Raw genomic sequence first — 22553 nt, forward strand, 5'->3', positions numbered from 1 at the left:
GAAATGGCAATTTAAGCCGCATATTTTCAAACTCGCAACTACTCGCAAGGGAATCAAAACCTAAAGGGCACTTCTAGTCGACCTAGAATCTTGAAATTTGGCATAAAGCAATGTTTTATAGCACATGTAAAGGAAAAATTTCGAAAACTTCATTTTTTTTGGATAATTTATGCTCCTCCAGCTTTCCATATTGTAATGTTATGGATTTCATCTATATATATAAAAATGAATCCCTATTTCCCTTGGTCACGCCATCACGCGTGAACGGCTGAACCGATGTCACTATTTTTTTTTGTTGTATTTGTTATTGTCAGGAGAAGGTTCTTATGAAAGAAAAAATTCAAAAATATCGCGGAAGATTAGAAAAATTAAGAAAACTTAACGAAAATATTAATTTTATATAACTGTCGATTGTTTGAAATAAGCGATTGACAGAATGTGCGCTGCAAATTCATAGTTAAGACGGGATAACGTCTGCCGGGTCAAATAGTTTTGCAATAAAAATACTATAACTATGACTCGGTTGTCGTGATGAGTGAACTTTTACTAACCTACAGGTTTGTACGGAACCCTCAGTGCGCGAGTCCCACTCGCACTTGACCGGTTTTTAGAAAATCTTCGCCTTAAATACTAATAATTCAAAGTGCTATTAGTAAAATCAGTCATAAATTAATAACTATGAAAGGCATTACACACTTCTTGCTTGTTTTCAGTAAGTTTTTAATTATAACGATTATGGAAAGTGTTTTTTTTTATTTCTGGCGAGTGAATTTACCGTTCAGCAATATTAAGATGCAAAATTGTAGCTTTTATATAATATTTATATAGATACTTTTTCTTTTAAATCGGCAATAGCCTAATTGGTTGTGGAACGGACTGCCGAGACGAATGTCCGCAGGTTCAAAACCCAAACACACCTCTGACTTTTCTAAGTGTAAAGAGTATTCTTTGTGAATTATCGCTTGCTTTAACGGTGAAGGAAAACATCGTGAGGAAACCTGCATACCTGAGAAATTCTCTATAGGAATTTCGAAGGTGTGTGAAGTCTGCCCGCACTACAACGTGGTGGACTAGAGCCTTATCTCAGTAATAGAGGAGGCCCGTGCCCTACAGTGGGACAGTATATAATACTGGATTGATATTATTATTATTCCTTTTTTATGATATATTATATTTCACAATTATTATGTATAAGTATCTTCGTATGAAAGATATCGGAGGGAGAGCAAATTTCCGGTATTTGACACCTAATTCACCATCTTTTTTATATTTATTGAAGTCTAAAAATAGTGACAATATATTTTTTTTTATATTTTTTTATTTTCAGTTCTGTACGCTATGCTTTCCTTGGCCAAAGGAAGAAGATTCTTCGCGTTTAAGAACATAGAAACTACATCCCAAAGAGTTGTAACTGAATCTGAATTATGGATTTATTTCAGGTCCGGTAGAACTATATTAATTTAGAGAAGTAAAGATTTTCTAAAAAAGAGTGACTCGCGCACCGAGGGTTGTTCAAACTTTACAAAATTAACTTTATCGTTCGATCTCTAAACACGGTTAGGCACCAACCGCAAATAATAAGTTTGTAATAGTAAAAACTTTTTTTTTAGTAAAGTACATATTTATGGATTTTAAATTATTTTATTTACATGTGCTGTAAGATATAGCTTCTTGCTAAATTTTATGATTATAGGCCAACGGGAAATACTTATATTGATTTCCTTACGAAATCGCAAAATATAGGAAAACTAGTTGACCCGACAGACGTTGTCCCGTCTTAACTATGAATTTGCAGCGCGCATTATGTTATTCCAAACAATTGACAGTTATATAAAATAATTATTTTTGTTAAGTTTTTTTAAATTTTCTAATTTTCCGCGTAATTTTTTGCATTTTTTCTTTCATAAGAACCTTCTCCTGACAATAACACAACAAAAAAATAGTGAAATCGGTCCAGCCGTTCACGCGTGATGACATGACCAAGGGAAATAGGGATTAATTTTTATATATAAAGATAGATACGCGACATAAACCCTCATATCTTTTGATCGCGTTGACTTATAAGTTTGATTTTTTCACACCTGATAGAGACTATAGTACCGAGTATTTGATAGAAATTTCAACTTGATACCTCCACGCGTTCCTGAGAAAAAGGGTCTTAATAGACCGATGGACAAACTCGTATGAGGGTTCCTTTTGAAGTATTTACTGGTGGTAGGTCTCTCATACGTGAGAGTCCGCTTGGGTAGGTAACATCGTAATGTCTATTTCTGCCAAGCAGTGGGTAATCACTGTTGCGTTCCGGTTTGAAGAACATTGTATCCAGTGTAACTGGACATAATAATTAACATCTCATGTCTCAGGATGGGTAGTGAAATACCAAACAATACTTTGTAATTTAAGGTGTTGGTGTTTCTACTGTTTATGGATCGCTTACCATCAGGCGAACGGCAAGCTCGTCTCGTCATACAAAGCAATTAAAAGAAAAGTATGGAATCGTAAAAACGAGAATATATACACACACACCTATCCCGGAAGGCGTAGATAACGATAGGATCTAATGCACAGACTTTTCGCTATATCGCACTCTTAATAAAATAATGACCTATTTCAAAATTGTTAATTTGTGGCAGTCGTCGGAAAACAATTTTTTTATTCGACCTTTTTTTGAAGTTGCTGTAAAATTTTGGTTATTAAAGATAGGTAAAAAATAAAACCAATAGCATGAAAAAAAAGGGAAGAAACTGAAAGGTTGCAAACAGAAATTGGTTGTTTGGCGATTCCCACAAATTAGCAATTTTGGAATGGGTCATTATTTTATTAAGAGTGCGATATGTATTCCGTCCCATGATATGATAAAGGCGAGCCTATCGCCATATCGAGCGCAAATTCTAAACTCTAGGCTGTGAGCAGAAAAGCTTAATATCACTACCTGATGTATGAATCAAATCCGTGACTCCAAACGGCATTCTAACAGCACTTACCTCTACTATTGAAAGGTAAGGTTCTTAGACAACTATGCTGCCCTAGTACCAGAGGGTCTTCGAAAAACGAAATCAGTAGCTTCGAATGACAGATCGCAAAGTTTGTTACTACGAAGTGTTACGGATCCGATGACGGATTCGACGATGGATCCGATCGGTTCATCGCAATATTTCAGACATGGAATTTATAAGAACTAATACTTTTTAAAACCATCTGCGAGGTTAAAGAACTACTGCTTTCTCCAAAAATATACGGGAAATTGATCCACTAAGGTAAGCTACAGAACGGTGACGGACCCGAAGTAATTTGGTAGTAAAGTCAAATCCGAAGTTCGTCATTTCTTGGTTTCGGACCGACGTTTCGACGTTCGTTTTTCGTAGACCCTAAGGTTTGTAATACTAAAATTAATACATTCTAAAGCCCCACGTTTTAACATTGAAATTAAACTAATTTTCGGATTCTATCGCGGTTTTTTGTGTTTTATTTTTCTCCCGACGTTTCGAAGACTTTGCAGCCTTTATGGTCACGGGGGACTGAGGTTTGTTAAAAAGTTGTATAATTGTAAAATGTAGGTAGATATTGTAACTTTGACTTTACGGATGAACAACACCTCAGTCCGCCCCGTGACCATGAAGGCTGCAGTCTTCGAAACGTCGGGAGAAAAATAAAACTTAAAAAACCGCGATAGAAAATTAGTTTAATCCAATGTCTAACATTCGCGTAAACATAAGAAATCATTACCCCACGTTTTAATTTCACTAGTGTTAGCATATAAATATTTTTGTGAGGGTATTTGACACTTTTGCTATTAAAACACAAGGTTGACTAAGCGAGGCAGTTGGTTGTTGACCGCCGTATCGTATGGTTGGTGAAATATTTGTGGAAGTTTTTCTGTAGTCAAAGCTGCGGTATCAGTACTGCAGTAAGAAGATGAATAAGGGTTCTCGTTGTTGGCACAATAGGTATAATTTATTTTTATAATTTTATGTTTTTGTTCTCTTTTTTTACTATTACGTTATATTGTTTGTGTGCAATAATAAAATCTTTTTTTCTCTGTAGTCAGTGATATTACTTTTTATTTTTATCAAAGTCGGTTCAGTGTTCTAGCACTTGAATATTTATTTATTTACTAGCGGTTGCTCGCGGCTTCGCCCGCGTGAAGGAGTTTTCGGGATAAAAGTCCACTGTATGATAAAAGTCTTGCTACATATTTTCCCGGTACTGATAGGTTCAAACGAATTTTATCCCCATGGGGGTTAAATTTATCAAAATCCTATCTAGGCGAACTTGTCACCATAGTAGCTCCAATCATTAATTTCAGTTCAATCAGTCGAAAATCTAAGAAGATTTATACAAACTTTTATCCCCTATTTTATCCCCTTAGGGGTGGAATTTATCAAAATCCTTTCTTAGGGGATGCTTATGTCATAGTAGTTTTATGCATGCAAAGTCTCAGCTCGATCGGTTTAAAATTGACAAAGTTTCATACAAACTTTCATCCCCTATTTTAACACCTTGGGGGTAGAGTTAATCAAAATCCTTTCTTAGCGGATGCCTACGTCATAACATCTACCTGCATGCCAAATTTCAACCCGATCCGTCCAGTAGTTTGGGTTGGCGTTGATATATCACCTTTGAGTTATATGTATTTAGATGTGTGACAAGATATCAGCGTCCTTAGACATTAATAAAAATAATATATTTACGATAAATATGCTAATATTTTCATTAAAAAGGCGTAAATCATCATGTGGAGAAAATATGAAGTATTTTACATTGGTGTATGGCATTTCACGGTAGATTGAACCATCGCATGAGCGCAAAATGTTTGTATGACAATATTCCCAATATCCGCTCTGTATAATCATAGAATTTATTGTGTATAACTAACCTTTGGGTGCATTCTTGTCAGTCAATACAAAAGCAAGGAAAAAACATCCAAAATAATAAGGGTTTATAAAAGGTATGATGCATTGCTTTTGAAAAACATTCTAAAATTAAACATTAACGTAGCAAGAGGCAATAACCTTTAGTTATTTTGAACACTAGATGTTGCTTCCTGTTTCGTTTGCATTGATCTTCCCACTTTTATCAGACTTCTAAGATTATAAAGCGAAGGGAAGATTGTCATACAAAAATTTTGCGCTGAATAGGTTATTAAATCAGTAAAATAGGAATAAATTACGTAAATTACTTCTTTTTCCGCATCGTGATTTGCACGTTTTAATGCGCATTAGCATATTTTCTGTTAATGATATTTTTGTATTAATCTCTAACGACGCTGACATCTTGTCACACATTTCAAATAAGACAACTTATTACCAACTAGCGACCCGCCCCGGCTTCGCACGGGTGCAATGCTGATACTAAATACACTACAGAAAAACTGTGAACGTTGTATATAAAAACATAGCGGCCCGCTCTGGCTTCGCACGGGTATAACATAACAAAATAACAGTATTTCTCCACTATTTAATGGATGTTATTATACATATAGACCTTCCTCTTGAATCACTCTATCTATTAAATAAAACGCATCAAAATCCGTTGCGTAGTTTTCAAGATTTAAGCATACATAGATAGGGACAGAGAAAGCGACTTTGTTTTATACTATGTAGTGATTGGTATTAAATTGAAGCATTTTTGGTCCTGATGGTCGGTCTATAACTAATTACTGTTTAATATCTTTGATCAACCAAGATACGATATATTATCTTGTAAAGCTGCCTTTCTATAATTGATTTCTACGTTGTATTCATATGCAAATGGGACCAATTGGAGTTTTAACAAGATACAGATAGTTATAGAGATATTTCCCACGTTGAATTAAATACGTACAATTTTTATTTCTTTGAATGACGAGACAAGCTTGCTATTCGCCTGATGGTAAGCGATACGATCCATAAACAGTAACACCAACACCTTGAATTACAGAGAAGTTTGGTATTCTCGATGAGACACAAGATGTTAATTATTATGTCCAGTAGTTACACTGGCTACAATGATCAAATCGGAACACAACATTGACTTCACAATACTTGGCGACAGAAATATACATTGCGGTGGTACCTACCTAGTGGACTCTCACATATGAGAGACCTACCACCAGTAGCAGGGTTTTAACGCCTTGTATACGGTGGTCGCTTTCCGGACGGATAAAAATTTATTCTACCAGCAAACCAGCTGATTTAATATTGCAAACAAAACCTTTAATACAATTCCCGTATAAAAATAACTAAACAGGACACAAATTCCTTCCATAAAGAACAAAGTCCGCAAAACATTTCGACAACAAACACAAGAAAGTATTCAAAACTAGTTGAACGCAATTCCGAGTATAAAAGATCAAGGAAGAAATCTTTGTGTGTGTACTGCGCATGCTTGCGGGCCGAGTAATGAATTACTAGCGGGCGGTTTCTACGGTTTTGTACATTGAACTTTGTTGACATTTTGCGTTGTTTAGAAGTCATCATTAAAAGTATAATATCAGGCCTCAGATCAGGCCCAATGACGTTTTAAAAATAACGCGTCATAGACTAACAAAATTGCACATAAAATCAGCGCACTATTTACTATAGTCACAGCCATAGCAGCTCGCATTGATACGGCCCGAGTGGGCCCGAGCGTCGACCGCCCCGTCGCCATGACAGTCGAATAAAATACATTTATTAGTTAAAAAATAAGTTAAATAGTGTATACTTATTACTAACGTATGAAATGAAACGTTTTTTTCATTCACAGTTGGAGTATAATTCATCGTCATAAAAAATCATCGTCTAAAAACACAGGAAGGCATTTTATTTACAAAAATATAAAAAGTTAGTAAGCCGACTAGCCGCGACAGTGGTTGGAGGTTGACTAAGTGAATGTCGGGCAATTACTTTGCTTTCGTCCTGTCAGTATTGAGCTCGGACAACGTATCTATGCAATTAAAACATCTTAGATCAGCCCTGTATTTGATACTGTCTGTCTGCTAGGCTGGGGCCTCTACTACTGAGAAGGATGAGGCCTTAGTCCACCACGCTATAGTGTGGATTGGTAGAATTCACACACCCTCGAAATTCCTACAAAGAACTGCTCAGGTATGCAGGTTTGCACACGATCTTTTTATTCACTTTTACTTTTTCCACTGACTTTTTTATTTATAACTAGGCTATCACTGTTTTTTTTTTATTAGAACACTTGTAGTTGCAAATAAGCCGATTCGCAGCCACTGACGGAATTGGGTCCTTTGACCATAGTTTATACTTAATAACTTATGTTTACGCGAATGGTAGACATTCAAATTAAACTATTTGACTTTTAAGTTACGTGTGTATTGCTTATCAATTATTGTTCGTTTTAACGGTGAAGGAAAACATTGTGAGGAAACCTACATATCTGAGAATTCTCCACAATAATTTCAAAGGTAATTGGAGTTTTCCCGCACTACAGCGTGATGGGCTAAGGGTTAAAACCCTCTCTGTAATAGAGGCTCGTGTCCAGCAATGAGATAGTATATAGATAGATAGTATATAAATTAGTAAAAAACAACACGGTTTTACTCACGTATAAAAAGTAGTCGGAATCGCCGACCAGTTGCGACCTATTAAGTAGGTCATCCTCAGGGGCGAGTGCTAAGAGGACGTCGCGTCGCGGAGGCCTCTCGATCACTGTCAGCCACCCGCGCCCGCGCCGCCGCCCGCCTAGCGGCACGTAAGGATAGTATATAATACAGGTTTTCCATTATTATCATTTATAATAACACAACAGTACGTGAGCACACTAAATTCAAAGGTAATCAACCTTCCCCTCTTGGGTACGCCTATGAATGAACCTAAATCGCTCCGCTCATAAAACCTCTTTCGCCTCATCTCCCTGCTTGTACCATATAATTATACTCTGACGTATCGGCGCCCGCGCATGCCGCAAACTTGTCATTAACGACACCCAGTTTGTCAGGGCTGTCGCTTTCAAGTTTTTAGTTAATTAAAGTTAAATTTATATATTATTTGTATAGGTGCCACCTTTGTCAACGTTTTAGGGACTTAAGTGTGAGCTTTAACAGACCACCTCAGTTCAAATAAAAACTTACTTTAGCGAGCGATATTGTTTCACGGTCTTATTGGTCATCTTGCATAGGTTTTTTTTTGTACGTGTATTCAACTTACTTTACATGAAAGAAGCCAGTTAGAAAAAAAAATACTTCGATTTTAGTACATTAAAGCCTAAATTGAAGTTCTCTAAATTTGCCACACAAACAGACCAGCAATACATTAATTTTTTATCCCGAAAAAAGCATAGATTTAGCAGTAAATGCCGCGAGTCAAACTTAGTTTTCTAGATAATTCCTGCCAGCCCTATAGCAACCAGCGCGGTCAGTTTCCGTTCAAAATCCGACCGAGTTACACGTCTGTTGAAAATTACAAAAACAATGTGTCCGTGATTATTTTATGTTTTTATATAAGGTAAGACTTTGTTTATGATTGTGCAATATAATAATGTATTCAAATATACAAATAGAAGCAAAATTGGTGTTATAACCATGGTTTAAGAAACTATAAATTATAAGTCGCAGTCTATTCCAGTGTATTGTGTTTGAAGTATTGTGGTCTGAATTACTAGGCTAGGAGATTTAACATCAATGTCTTAGCAGACGAGCTGCGCATTACGATTCTTTTGTTTTTTTTTTTATATTCAAAGACAAAATAGAAATATATGTTTAGAATCAAAGGCGTGATTAATACGTGGTGGAGTTTTATGTGATAAATATTTAAAATACTGTTATATAAACTTAGCAAAACTAGTATACAAGATGAAACAAGAAGTGACATTGACATATCTTTTTTTTTTTATTTAATAACTTGTATTTCCACAAGTTTTAACAATACAGATTCACTAATATTAACTGACTTCTGTTCGGTTTAAAACTGTCTTAAAGAAACATTATCAGTCTTGCTTATAAAATTTCGCAAAGCTATGCTTAAAACACAAATTTACTCGATCAGCTGTGAGTCAAGCCGCCATCTTGCCTCTTAGAGGTTCAAACTAGGAACCGGTGATGTTTTGACAGCTATTTAAGCAATTCCTAACCACCTTAACGCTAAAACAAATTTATAAGTAAGACTGTATGAAGTTAGTGAAGGCAGTAATATTTGGAGACATTAACTATCATGTGTATTTATTTCATATACAAATTTAATGGGCACATAGTATTTTTAGTAGCACCTAAACTAGTTCCTTCTTGCTGGTGGTAGGATATATTTTATATCTGCCCAGATAGCAAATGTACACAAGGTGTTAAAACCCGCCATAGTGGCCCACGATTTTTTTTTATTGAATTACGAGAAGAGCTTGCCGTTCTCCTGATAGTAAGCGATACGATCCATAAACAGTAGAAACACTAACACCTTGAATTACAAAGTATTGTTTGGTATTCCACTGCGCTCATCTGAGACATGAGATGTTAACACAACAGTGACTACAAGCTGCTTGGCGGCAGAAATAGACACCAGTCGAATGTGTGTATATTGTGTTCCAACAGGCCGACATATATGTGTCGACTGTCGAGAGATATTTTTTCCCACTCTACTTAACATCAGTTGCATTGGAGTCTTTGATGTGCCCGTTTCAAAAAAAAGATCTTGAAATTTTTCATACATTTTGTCAGAAGTACAGAAGGACAAATGGTATCTTTGATCTAGAAAAAAACATTGTTCCCGAGGGATATTTTTTCCCACTCTACTTAACATCAGTTGCATTGGAGTCTTTGATGTGCCCGTTTCAAAAAAAAGATCTTGTAATTTTTCATACATTTTGTCAGAAGTACAGACGGACAAATGGTATCTTTGATCTAGAAAAAAACATTGTTCCCGAGGGATATTTTTTCCCACTCTACTTAACATCAGTTGCAATGGAGTCTTTGATGTGCCCGTTTCAAAAAAAATCTTGAAATTTTTGTATATGTTTTTGAAGGTACAGAAGGACATGTAAGAAATATATTTCATCTATTGTTCCCGAAGGATATATGTTTTACAAAATCTCCGATTTACATCTCACGTCTCGCTAGAGGGCACGCCATCCATTCTGAAAAACAATCTAAGATATAATCGAACATTCTCATTCAGAAAATATCACGGAAGATACTAGAACGTCAAAATAATGTTAATTTATTTATCGATTTATTCATATTCTTGATTTTAATTAAACTATAACGGAATTAATTGGAATATTATCACATAAGTTCATTAACGTATATTCTAGACACAAAGGTACATACAAACTATTTGTTCAAATCTGAATTCAATCTCTCCAAAATGTTGATTTAGAAAGAAGAATTATTCTGATAAATTAATCACATCTGTGATCATTCGTCTGTGACTTGGTTTTGTTTGCACGCCAGTCTTTTTAGCCAAAATTCGTGTGAAATATCACTCCTTGGGCGAGTGTGGCTTGGACGCGGGTTCCTTGGAACATATATATTTTTTCTGTCTTAAACTATTAATCTCCTTCTATGACCTTCTTCCTGCAGACACCCCCGCCCAATTAACATTCCTTTTATCTTAACTTTAGTTTATTCCCCTTTAATTAAAGTCCTCTATAAATTTTTAAAAAATAATAATATCTGATTATGGTTTTTGATATTTGTTTTTATGTTCTCTTTAGTTTATTTCTTTATCTCTGATTTGTACTGTATTTATTTTCTTATATTTGGAATTTTAATATTTTTATACATTCATAATAATCTTATTCTGAATTTATGTATAATAATAATAATAATATCAGCCCTGTATTATATACTTGCCCACTGCTGAGCACGGGCCTCCTCTACTACTGAGAGGGATTAGGCCTTAGTCCACCACGCTGTAGTGCGGATTGGTAGACGTCACACACCTTCGAAATTCCTATAGGGAACTTCTCAGATGTGCAGGTTTCCTCACGATGTTTTCCTTCACCGTTTTACTATATTATATTTTGTATTGCCATTGCTTTATTTACCGCTCAACAGTCATAGATAATATTAGACCCATAAAAAATTACCGTAACTTTTCCTACTTTCAACTTTAACATTGGCATAATCATCGTCTACCAACGATCTAATCTAAAAATTGAATTGAATTGAACTAAAATGGCGACCAAAACGTCACTGTTATAACCTATTTATTCACTTGAACAACAAATAATCTTACTTATGTGACTAATATTTTTTATTCACATATGTCATGTATAAGTTATATATACTGAATTAGATTTGTTTACTCAATATAATTATAGAGAATGAAATGAAACAGCGAATATCCTAGTTGTGTGTGGCACGGACTGCAGAGACGAATGTCCGCAGGTCCAAAACCCACACCTCTGACTTTTCTAAAGTTATGTGTGTATTTATGAATTATCACTTGCTTTAACGGTGAAGGAAAACATCGTGAGGAAACCTGCAGACCTGAGAAATTCTTTATAGGAATTTTAAGGGTGTGTGAAATCGGCCCGCACTACAGCGTGGTGGACTAAGGCCTAATCACTCAGTTGAGGAGGCTCGTGCAGCAGTAGGACAGTATGTAATACAGGGCTGATATTATTAATAATAATCTATACAGCTTTGTTTACTGAAAACGACTTTTTAATTAGATACGCCTCTATCACGCCTTTTATCCTCAATGAGGTAGGCAGAGGCGCAACTAGTGCACCTTCTTTCTGCCGTATGTATTCCGTCCCATGATATGATAGAAGGCTATCGTCATATCAGTATTACTAAGATACTAAGCAGAAAACTCCAATATTACTGCCCGATCCGCAACTCAAACCCGAAACCTCAGCACCGCTGTAGTACCGTAATAGAACTATGCCTCTAGGTAATTTTAACAAACGTGTTTTTTTAATAAATTATAGTACCAAATTCTCGTCAAAAAATCGTATTTTTTTTTATTAAGTTGATTCCATACGCAATGCAACCAGTACTTAGATAGATATTAAAAAAATATTTAATATCCTCCACGGCTGTATGAACTAAGATTCCTTTGCCTTCTTCAAAATGGTCGACGACAATTTACATAAATATTTCTGTATTATTTTTGTCTATAAACCAGACAAAATTGATACACATTATAAACAGGTTCAACGAGATGTTTTTATGTAGATGATTGTATCGCCTATATTATTTACAGAGTATATGGTTGTGGAATGTGTTAGGTTTGGTTTTCAGGGCAGGCAATGCTTTTATAATTTCACTCAATGGTGGTAGGTCTTTCAAATGTGACAGTCCGCCTGTGGTATCACCGCAATGTCTATTTCTGTCAAGCAGTGTGTAGTCACTGTTGTGTTCCAGTTTGAAGGACATTGTAGCCAGTGTAACTACTGGATATAATAAGATATCTCATGCCTCAGACGAGCGCAGTGGAATATCAAACAATACTTTGTAATTCGAGGTGTTGATGTTTCTAATGTTTATGGATCGTATCGCTTACCATCAAACGGGAAGATCGTTTTGACATTCAAATAAAATTGCACACGGACAAAAGTCTAGTGGCGGTTTTTTTTTGGTATAGACCCTGCACTCATCACCGGGGGGAAACCTGCGAACGGTATACTGGTTCCCCCTGGCTTAGTGACTGCCCTAGAGGAAAGTTGGAAGGGGACAGCTGGGAAGGAAGTATGGGGTAGGATAAGGAAACCTCTTAGGATGAGAGGAGAAGGCTAGGAACTGTCCGTAGCCCTTATAGGCCTCAATGTGTTACAACCATGAGGTATATACACTTAACTGTGTGCCTAAAGCGACAAATGTCCCCCGTGCATGGGCGTGCATTCAATGTGGAGATAGTGCACAAGAATTGCCTCGTAGGGGGGGGGGGGGCTCTGTTTGACAATGTACAAAGTACACGCTATATACTTTTTCCCGCGAATAAAAAAAAATCGCTTTAATATAACTACTGTATACTGGATCCGTAACACTTCGTAGTAACAAAACGTGTGATCCGTCATCCGAAACTATGGATTTCGTGTTTTGAAGTAGACCATCAGAGGTACGACTTGTGATTATATTTATTGCCGCAATATCAAAATGACCCTGTATTATGTAGGTAAAGACAATCTTGAATACCCACGTCAAACTTACTCGTGATTTATTATGAATCACAACATGTTCAAAAGCCAACCACAATAATATCAATAGAAATTACTGTTATAAATTAATATAACTCAATATTTCCAAGGAGTTAGTGTACAAAGCTTACTTCAATATTTATTTTACGCCCTAAGAATTGTCTCAAATATGTACCTTTTGATTTTTTATTGCTTTGCATGACGACTAGCTTGCCGTTCGCCTGGTGGTAAGCGATACGATCCATAAACAGTAGAAACACCAACCTTGAATTACAAAGTGTTTGGTATTCCACTGCGCTCGTCTGAGACATGAGATGTCTTATTATATCCAGTAGTTACACTGGCTACAATGTTCTTCGAACTTCAAAAGAACTCCTTAACTGGCGAAGTGGTTAAGGCCTCGCGCCGCGTCAGTCGATATTCCGTCAGGACTCTAGTCGCTTCTAAAAATCAACTTTAGATCGATGGCTCATAAATAGACTATCGAATTGAATAATAGCGACATTTACGATGTAGCGTTTCGTTGTCAAGGCATTGTTTACTACCAAACCCATTTCATTCAAAACGGAATTTGTATATTTAAACATTTAACATCTACATCTATTTTTCTGTTACAATATCTACTTACATTTTACAATTAAGTATACATTTTTTTTTCTTCGAAACGTCGAGAGGAAATAATATAAAACACCGCGATAAAATCCATAAATAGTTTTATTTCAATAAACATTCATAATAATTCTAACAATATTTTTTTAAAAACAAATTCCAAGGACACTTGAATTAAATCCATATTATAACAAATTAATTTAATTTGAACTTTGTATACGAACCTTGGTCTTCGCTTGTTTCCGGATGACCTTTGATAGTAACGATACAATTTCTGGCATTTAGTGTCGCAGCGAATGTAAAATTACATTTTGAACAGCTTGAAGAGTACTATCCACGTTGCGTTAAACAGACATACACATATCGCTAGCTATGTTTACTGCTAGTGGTCTTTCATAAGTGAGAGTCCGTCTGGGTAAGTACACCGCAATGTCTATTTCTGCCAAGCAACAGTGTATAGTCACTGTTGTGTTCCGGTTTGAAGGACATTGTAGCCAGTGTAACTACTGGACATATTTAATATCTCATGTCTCAGGATGGCGAGCGCAGTGGAATACCAAACAATACTTTGTAATTCATGGTGTTGGTGTTTCTACTGTTTATGGATCGTATCGCTTACCATCAGGCGAACGGCAAGCTCGTCTCGTCATTCAAAGCAATAAAAAAATTATGTAACAGTTGATCCATTTACTATGCAGTTCCAGACTTCTAGTTCTCTGGTAGGTTATATTTTATTCGCCTGGATAGCGACCACTGTACATAATGTTAAAACCCGCCATAGTGGCCGCCAGACCCAGCATAATTGTGTCTGCCGAGGGGCAATCATCTCTCGTCAGTCGACATTCTATTTTACCTCTCTTAGTATCAGGTGCAATGGAGTCACTATGCTGTGTCCTTCTCCCCTCTACCCATTCTAAGAGAGTTCCTTTTCTTCCTACACTTCCTTGCCCCAGCTATTCCAACTTTCTTCCAGGCCTATAGTCTGTTGGGCACGGGCCTCTACTACTGAGATGAATTAGGCCTTATTCCACCACGCTGTAGTGCGGATTGGTAGACTTCACACACCCTCGAAATTCCTGTAGAGATCTACTCAGATCTATAGTCAGTAAGCCGGGGATTCCAGTATCCCATTTGCAGGCTTCCCTCAGTAACTACAGGGTTCACTACAAAAAAAACAGTCAAAATACTGGATACAATGTTCTTCAAAGTTTTCGAACATGTGATCAAATGCCCTCATTACAAACGTCAAAAGTTCCATTCGGTTCTAACGGACATCCTGTTTTAACTACGCAGTTAATTAATAAATAATTGTTATTACAATTAACTACTTTTAATGATATTTATACGACTAACAATGGCATTCGTTGATAATGATTATCTATTTACTAGCTATTGGTCACGGGTTTGCTCGCGTGAGAGTTTTCCGGGATGAATGTCCTGCTATATATTTTTCCAGGGTCTTAGCCTATAACTTTCACAGGGTCTTAAATTATCTCCATACCAAATTTTATTAAAATGCGTTCGGAAGATTTTGAGAAAGTAGATAATATACAGACAGACAGAAAGAGGGACTTTGTTTTATAATTTGTATAGATTTTCTTCCCACGTTTCGAAGAAGGAAAAAATATATAATTGTAAAATGAAGGTAGATACTGTAACTGACTTTTCGGGCGACCAACACCTCAGTCCCCGTGACCACGAAGGCTGAAGTCTCCGAGACTTCGGGAGTATAAATACCTAGGGTATAAATAGCCTTTGTCCTTCCCAGGGTCTCAAACTATCTCCATACCAAATTTCATCGATATCCATTGAATAGTCTTTGAGTTTATTGCATTCAGACAGACAGATGCGGCGGGAGACATTATTTTATAATTTTTTAGAACTTTTTAAAGAAACAACTCCGTCATATATGATTGTTGCGTAACTTTAACCGTTTACGTAGCGCATGCGACGCTTTTGCAACGTTTTTCATTGATGCTCCACTCCTATTAGTCATAGCGTGATGTTATATAGCCTTCGTTAATAAATGGGCTATCCAACACTAAAAGAATTTTTCAATTCGAACCAGTAGTTTTTGAGATTAGCGCGTCCAAACAAACTCTTCAGCTTTATATAATAATAATAATATATCAGCCCTGTATTATATACTTGTCCACTGGTGAGCACGGGCCTTCTCGACTACTGAGAGGGATTAGGCCTTAGTCCACCACGCTGGCCTAGTGCGGATTGGTAGACTTCACACGCCTTCGAAATTCCTTTATAGAACTTCTCGGATGTGCAGGTTTTCTCACGATTTTTTTTCTTCACCGTTAAAGCGAACGATAAATTCAGAAAAAATACACACATTATTTTAGAAAAGTCAGAGGTGTATGCCCTTGGGATTTGAACCTGCGGACATTCGTCTTGGCAGTCCGTTCCACACCCAACTAGGCTATCGCCGCTTTATATAATAGTGTAGATATAGTTATTTTTTTGTATAAGCTTACCCATGTTCATAGTTCTGTGAATCCTGCATCAAGAATGTTGGGACTCGCAATGCTTTAACACAAGGGAGGCCTAAGTTTCTGCATTGTCAATACCATGGGACATGTGCTAGTGAGATTTTGGAATCTCTCGGTTTAGAGACAACGCTCAACTAAGGGCAGTGGCGGCTCTAAACGACGCGAGGCCCCAGGCGAAAGCAAAAAGAAACAGTAGCGAAGCCCCGGGCATAGTAAAAACACGTTCCCCTGTTTTAACAGTTTCGTCGGTAAGAACGTAAAGGTCCTGCGAGGCATCGCGCGAGGGCTCTGTAAGCGCGAGGCTCCAGGCGGTTGCCCGGTTCGCCTCCCCCGAAGGCCGCCTCTGCCCAAGGGAGTAGGGAGAGGGGAAGAAAGGGAATGTGGGAAGGGATGTGGGCAGTCAAAGATATAGATTGGTTTAGTAAAGTATTTGTTAATCGGGAGAATACAAAAACCTATAGGGTACTTGCCGTTGACATAAAATCATTAAATGCAATGTCTTAGTACATATAAAAGAAAAAATCTAAAAACCGTAAAAATGTACTTTAATAAGAAAAGAAGCGAATTCATTATTACAAACATTTGCGGTCGGTACAATAACTGTGTGTATGGATCGAACGGCAAAGTTCGTCAAGTTTGAACTTATACATGATCATTTTGACATCGCGTTACTAAATGAAACCACATAGATGTAAAACCGTAGATGTAAAATAAATCAGTGTAAGTTTCGAACAAAATAAAATAGATGAAAAATAATTTAAATTTTACGCGCTCTAATGCCACTACTACTACTTTAAGAGAATTCGTCGCTGCAACATCATACTTACAGTCAGAAATACACTCACGCATGCCATATTCGCATTAAACTTCAAAATGATAAAAAAATCAAAAACTAAAACCAGGATTTTAGATGAATATATTCTATTAATGGATGATATTTGGCACAATGTCAGCAAAGGAGAAGACGAGTATGTGGTTTCATTTAGTAATGCAATGTCAAAATGAGCCTGTATACTGGTTACCAATTTCGTAGTCGGTGACTTATTAAAAAGGTTTTTATATGTATAAATGAGGTTTGGTCCTAGTATGGAAATTACCCCCCCCCCCCCCCTGCAAAGGTACCAATGTCCCTTTCCTGTTAGGGCACTGATACTATTCTACAAAATACAAATAATTCCTGTCTCCTTCATGACGCACCGCGGGGCTTTACACGATTCAAAAGAAACAGGGCAAAGGTTATTCAAAATTGCAAATCATTTTTGTTAGAAATATGAACAGTTGGATAGACACGAATGTACTTCTATGGGGGATATGTAGAAAGTTAAATAGTGTCTTCTGATTTCTTATGTTTACGCGAATTTTAGACATTTAAATTAAACTATTTTTCGGATTTTATCGCGGTTTTCATATTTTACTTTTCTCCCGACGTTTCGAAGACTTTGCAGCCTTCTTGGTCACGGGGGAGACTGTAGTTGTTCATCTGTAAAGTCAAAGTTACAATATCCATCTACATTTTACAAATATATAACTTATTAATTTTTTATCTGTTGGTGGTCCGATCTATGCAGAATGAGCTCACAGTGTCTTAAAGTCTGTCCGGTCTTTGGGTTCCGATTTAATTAAATGTAGAACTCGGAAATCTTCGAAACGTCGGGAGAAAAGTAAAATATTAAAACCACGATAAAATCCGAAAAATAGTTTAATTTCGTGTCTTCTGTCTACACTCTTTCAAGTAAACTTGTAAGTTAAGGCGATCAAAGATATGAGCGTTTATGTCGTATATTTTGCGATTTCACAAGGGAATCAAAACCTATAGCACTGTTCAGCAAAGTGTGTACCGCGGTACACTGGTATACCCTGATCATTAGTTGGCGTGCCTCGGAAAAATAAGGTTCTCATAAACTTATTTTTAGTAAATAAGGGTGAACAGGCTCGCATGTTTCACATTAAATACCTTTACCGCAATTTAAAGTTTATGTTTGTTGATAATAATTATAAATGTTGATTAACATTACTTAAAACAGATTATTAATTTGTGGTGAAACTCCAAAAATGTTTGTTTTCCTAGATGTACATGAACACAAAAAGTTTGCGGAACACTGACCTATAGTGTAGGCACACAAGTGTGTGTGTATTTGGTTGGTACATTGAGGTCTATAAGGGCAAACATTTCTCTTTCTTCTTCCTACCACACACTCTAAAGAAGGTTGTCCTTCCTCCACTCTTCACTCCCCAAATTCCCTACTATCCTTCCAATCTTTCTCACTTGTGCCCCACAACTTCCACCATTGTACTATCAGGGGGAAGCGACCTATCAAATAGTGGACCTCGCTCCCGCCGTCCTCGAAACACTTAGTGAAACACTAAACCCCCCTTCAAAAAAAAGCGGCGATAGCCTAGTTGGCTGTGGAACGGACTGCCGAGACGAGTGTCCGCTGCTTCAAATCGCAAGGGCACACACCTCTGACTTTTCTAAAAAATCATGTGTGTATTCTTTGTGAATTTATCGTTCGCTTTAACGGTGAAGGAAAACATCGGGAAGACCTGCACATCTGAGAAGTTCTTTATAGGAATTTCGAAGGTGTGTAAAGTCTACCAATCCGCACTACAGCGTGGTGGACTAAGGCCTCTCAGTAGTAGAGGAGCCCGTGCAGCAGTGGGCAAGTATATAATACACGGCTGATATTATTATTATAAACCCCCTTATTATGAATCATTGGAAACCAAATACTTATAGGGTACTTCCCGTTGACCTGGAATCAGGAACATCAAAACAAAACTAGTATGCGAATTTTATCGCGGTTTGTTGGAGTCTTATAAAAATTTCGCAAAGTTTAGTTAAAACACAAATTTATTCGATCAGCTGTAAGTTAAAACCATCTTGCCTCTTAATAAGGTTTGAAGTAGGAACCGGTGATATTTTTGACAGCTATTTAAGCGATTCTTAATCACCTCTTAACGCTAAAACAAGTTCATGAGTAAAAATGTATAATAGGTAATGCTCGCGGCTTCGCCCGTATGAAACAGTTTTCCGGGATAAAAGTCTCTATATATATTTTCCCGGGATAGAAAGTAGCCTATGTCCTTCCCAAGGTCTCAAACTATCTCCATACCAAATTTCATCAAAATCCGTTGGGTAGTTTTTGAGTATATCGCGTTAAGACATGTGCGGTCACTTTGCAGTACCCGTATTGAGAAAAAAATTGTTCATCTGCTTTTGGCTGTAAATGATGTGGCGGTATAATCGGTGCATACACAGCCATCTCGTCAACATCGCCGGAACTGCAAGAGGATCGATGCAGTGACACAACTACAGTGATATCACGATAGATGGCGACGTCGATCCTGAATTACGCTTGCACAATTTGCGTGACGTGCAGCATATACCACCTCCGAATAAGAACTGTCGGAGGGGCCGCGACCAGTCACTAAATCTGCCTGACTGGAAATCTTCCCCTTTCATAGAGGAACGTAACCATCTGTTCCTCTACAGTGGCGTCTACGTTTACGCCGCTAAACTTTGAATTAGAATCTATTGGTTAGTCAGGCTTCCGGCTTTAAGGTAAAATATCTAAGTACCTATTTCGATAATGTCATCATTCCTTAGAAGTTGGGTTTTTCCAAAGCGATACTCTGGGATAAAATCCCCCGAGGCATGACGCTAGGTTGACGTAGTTATACAATACAAATTGTCTTCATTATAATCATTGTTAAAATACACACGAACTGGTGGTAGGTCTCTCATATTTGAGAGTCCGTCTGGGTACGTACACCGTAATGTCTATTATCGCCAAGCAGTGTGTAGTCTGTGTTCCGTTTGAAGGACATTGTAGCCAGTGTAACTACTGGACATATAAACATCTCATGTCTCAGACGAGCGCAATGGAATACCAAATACTTTGTAATTTTAGGGGTTTCTACTGTTTATGGATCGTATCGCTCATCATCAGGTGAACTGCAAGCTCGTCTCGTCATTCAAAACAAAAAGTGTGTTGCATCTGGCCCACAACAAATTAGTATAATCGATAAAGGCTGACATAGATTATGGTTTGATTTGGTCCATCGATTTTGATTGCCTTGGCGTAGTTGTATTGACTGCAGTGCTGAGGTTTCGGCTTGATGCCGGGTCAGGCAAATTATATTAGATTATTATAGTCGGTATCAGCATGAAGGGAACTAGTGCCCGATATGGCAATAGGCTTGCTTATTACATGAGACGAAATACGCACGGCGGAAAATTGTTGCTCCAGTTGAGCCTCTGCCTACACCTACAATAACAGGCGTGTGTCATTTACTCTACACGTTATATATAAAACCACATAACTATAGTGTTTCCTTTTCAAACAATTGTCAGTCATTGAACATTGAAAAACATTGTGGTTTAAATTATTTAAATCTATCACTATTATATAAAACTGAAGACTTTGTTTGAACGCGATGGACTCAAGTTACTTTCAAACATTATAATATTTTTATAGTTTTTCACGAACCAATGCAACGTTTATTAATACTTACTTTGCTCGCAATTTCGCCCGCGTGAATGAGTTTTTCGGGATAAAAGTCCCGCTATATATATTTCCGGGATAGAAAGTAGCCTATAACCTACCCAGGACCTTAAACTATCTCCATACCAAATTTCATAAAAATCCGTTCAGTAGATTTTGAGAAAATCGATCACATAACAAACAGCTTTTGGGGACTTTGTTTTATAATATTTACTCACTGTGCCCGCTTCGTTCACTTGGGAATCAGTGTGTTACAAAGTTTTTCCCGCATATATTCAGTCCCACGCGTTTTTTTATTACCACCCGACCTCTTCAACAATAATCGTTATATTTCAATCAATTTACATAAAACCGTAATGTAACCTAAACCTTCATCAATAATTGCACTATCTTTTAGTAAAAACCGTACATAAATCCGTTCAGTAGATTTTGAGAAAATCTATCATATACAGACAGCTTTTGGGGACTTTGTTTTACAATATAGTCAGATGAGGTAATGCTTTCAAACAAACAAGCAAACAAACTTTATATAATATTACAGATTGTGTCATTATAAATTAATGATATAAAACTTGTTTTTGAGTTTTAAAGGTTACTTTAGTATAATTGTGTTTTTAATTTAGCTCGCTTGGAATCCGGACATATTTTATACAAACTAGCTTTGACTCGCGGCTTCGCCTACGTGTAAAAGGGTCCGGGATAAATACCTATAAGCATAAAGATTTAATATATTTACGCGAATTTCGACATTGAAATAAAACTATTTTTTTTTTATTGCTTTGAATGAGGAAACGAGCTTGTCGTTCGCCTGATGGTAAGCGATACGATCCATAAACAGTAGAAACACCAACACCTTGAATTACAAAGTATTTGGTATTCCACTGCGCTCGTCTGAGACATGAGATGTTAATATGTCCAGTAGTTACACTGGCTACAATGTTCAAACCTACAACAGTGACTACACACTTGGCGGCAGAAATAGACATTGCGGTGGTATCTACCCAGGCGGACTTTCACATATGAGAGACGTACCAGTTAAAGATTTTATCACGGCTTTTTATATTATAATTTCCTCCCGACGTTTCGAAGACTGCAGTTTTCATGGTCTCTGGGAGAGTAAGGTGTTGGCATTGATGTATATAGACACGAACGGCCATATAAACTATTTGTTCAAAATCTGAACTAAAACGACAACCAAAACATCACTGTTGTAACCTATTTATTCACTTAATCAACAAATAATTTTACTTATTTGACTAATATTTTTTATTCACACCCAGGTTTACACTTAGACTCGAGTTTTTATATCATGAGCGCCACTCCGTCCACAACCACACGGTACCAATGTTCACCATACTAAAGTCAGTTTGAATGGATTGCAGTTCAATTCAGTTGAACACAGTGAATGTTTGAAACGCCAAATCTAGTACGTAGTACATATATATCGAAGGGTGTTGGAATTCTTTACTATAGTCGACGCACCGCATTCATAGTAAAGCATTAGTACTACGTTTTCCTCATATAAATATAGAATTAATTCATTAATTATACATACAATTTATGACTGAATTTATAATTGCTTCAGTGACGTAGTGTTGCGTACGCGCCGCCACAGCCGATGACACGTGTTCGATGACCAGGTCGGTAAAGGGAAATTATGATTTACTTGCAATGTTTTTATGTACAGGCCGGCATAATTGTGGCGACTGTCAAGGGATAATCTCTCGTCAGTCGACATTATATTGGACCTCGGTCCTCTTATAATTAGCTGCAGAGGGGGCACTTTGTCGTGGTCAGATAAAAAAAAATATGCGAGTCAAATCTTGCAGTTACCCTAAACCGATTGAGATGAAATTTTGAACACGTTTACTTTGAA

At 36.9% G+C, this 22553-nt stretch overlaps 1 protein-coding gene and 1 long non-coding RNA gene across 5 annotated transcripts in view; both read left to right on the forward strand.

The window, feature by feature from the left end:
- Positions 1 to 666: 666 nt before the first annotated feature.
- On the forward strand, positions 667 to 1629 carry LOC115453496. Its single transcript, XR_003939570.1, has 2 exons — positions 667 to 712; positions 1328 to 1629. It is a non-coding gene; the product is annotated as an uncharacterized LOC115453496 (long non-coding RNA).
- Positions 1630 to 3713: 2084 nt separating this feature from the next.
- LOC115449930 (serine protease Hayan-like) overlaps positions 3714 to 22553 on the forward strand; it is a 30922-nt gene continuing 12082 nt past the window's right edge. For 2 of the 4 annotated variants that reach the window (XM_037445573.1, XM_037445702.1), the window contains exon 1: positions 8259 to 8432. The gene's annotated coding sequence lies outside the window, so the exon portion shown is untranslated. Of the gene's footprint in view, positions 3948 to 8258; positions 8433 to 22262; positions 22318 to 22553 lie in introns of those variants that run through there. The other 2 variants (XM_037445615.1, XM_037445657.1) reach the window with 2 other exon arrangements.

The sequence above is a fragment of the Manduca sexta genome, chromosome 1 (genome assembly GCF_014839805.1).
Source record: "Manduca sexta isolate Smith_Timp_Sample1 chromosome 1, JHU_Msex_v1.0, whole genome shotgun sequence".
NCBI classification, from domain to species: Eukaryota; Metazoa; Arthropoda; class Insecta; order Lepidoptera; family Sphingidae; genus Manduca; species Manduca sexta.